Genomic DNA, 1,941 nt, shown 5'->3' with positions numbered 1-1,941 from the left:
ATTTAGGAAACCATTCCCAAAATTTAACTATATCTTCCTAAATACTTATGAATTCCTTCCTAAATTTTTAAAAATGAGGTTTTGAATCTTTGAATTTATGTTTTACCATAATATATCACATATTACATCATTTAGTGGTGGATATTTGATTTTTTGTCTGCACATCTTGAAATTTCATGTATATATAAGACTAACTATTTGATTTTGTATCTTCCTAAATATCTAAGAAGGCTATCATGAATTATAAGGTATCCTTCCTAAATATTATCAATGTCATCCTGAATATGAATGTCATCCTGAATATGTATGTTCAGGAAAGTCTTCATAAATTTCATGAAATATTTCCTGAATTTAAATTGAAATTAATAAATATGTTCATGAAAGACTTCATAAATTTCATGAAATATTTCCTGAATTTAAATAAATGTTTTTACAATCTCTATCACAAATTACTCTTTTAATAGTTTTCCCCAAAAATGTGTTTCATATATATACATTTATTTATGACTATCCCACCAACATGAATACATACGTTTGGAACTCTTCTTTGCCGCAATCTCCTTTATTTTTTTTTTTTTTCTAACAGCAAAAACAAAGAAACCACAAAGAATGTTTACACCAAGCTTCTCTATATGTTTACACTCAAGCTCTCACAACCTCTCTAACCAATTACCTGAAAAAAATTGAATAGTTTATACAAATAAAACTAGAGAAATGTAAAAAAAAAAACAATAAACAAATTGACAAGTCTACGAAACCATAATCAGAGAGAATGGCCAAACTAAAGCAACCTAATTTCGAATGACTAAAGATGGTGTACACGATTGTGATTTTCTATGATTTGATTACCACAACAATGATCTCATGCTATTAAAACCGAGAGTAGAAACAAAATTCAAGTCAGAAAAAATCAGAAGATCACATTGTAAAATGTCGATTACAGTGCATAACATTAGCCAAAATTATGATCCGAGATCTCCAAAATCACAATCCAACAACTATCAAATGAATCTAGAAATCACTGAAGTCGAGTTCTTAGTTCTTACAAAAAAAAACGTATGATGAACAATTAAAACTTTTTCCCCCAACATTAACACCCAATTTTGGAGATATTGAATCTCCAATTTAGTAAAGGGCACACCGTAAGAATTTTACCACATATCAATCACACCCTAAGTTTCAATCAGACAAATTAAAATCCCCAGAAACCAGAATCCTGAGCATCAGAGAATAGCTTACCTTGAGCTTTAGAATCAAGATCAAAGATGTGTGCTCTCAAATCTCTCTTTCTTCTTTGTTTTCGACTAAATCATACAAATCTCTCTTTCTACTTCGGCGAGACACCGGCGACGAGAGACCGACGACGTAAATCTGGCAAGGCGAAGAGAACAATAAGGAAGAACGCAAAAGGATTGTGTTTTATTGTTTTAGGGAAGAAAGGATAATTAAATTATATTAATTAATTAAATTTAAATGATGCTATTTGTGGAACTTTATATATGTGGTGCTACACTTGGAAAAAAAACATATATTTGTGCTATATTTGTCAATTGCCCTATTATTTATTACAATTAAAAATAGTTTTATTTCCAGATATACCATAAGTTGAATTTTTTAAAACAAATATAAACTGTTCAATCTATAAAACTAGATAAGGACCCGCCCGATGTGCGGGTTTAAAGTTTTGTAAATAAAATTAAATTTAACAAAAATATATTAAAATTTGTTGTATATAATATATAAATTTTATTTTTGCTATAATATATTAATTTATATCCATTTACAAATCTTTTATGTATGTTACCATTAAAAGCGTATTTTTTACACCTAAATATACTATATGTTACAAATATATTCTTTACCACCACCTAGAAAATGTATGTATAAACACATTAAGCCAACTATTATGTATTTTTACTTTCACTTTTGCATAGTTTTTTT

This window comes from Camelina sativa, chromosome 12 (assembly GCF_000633955.1).
Source record: "Camelina sativa cultivar DH55 chromosome 12, Cs, whole genome shotgun sequence".
Lineage (NCBI taxonomy): Eukaryota > Viridiplantae > Streptophyta > Magnoliopsida > Brassicales > Brassicaceae > Camelina > Camelina sativa.
Note: the sequence above shows the minus strand (reverse complement) of the source record.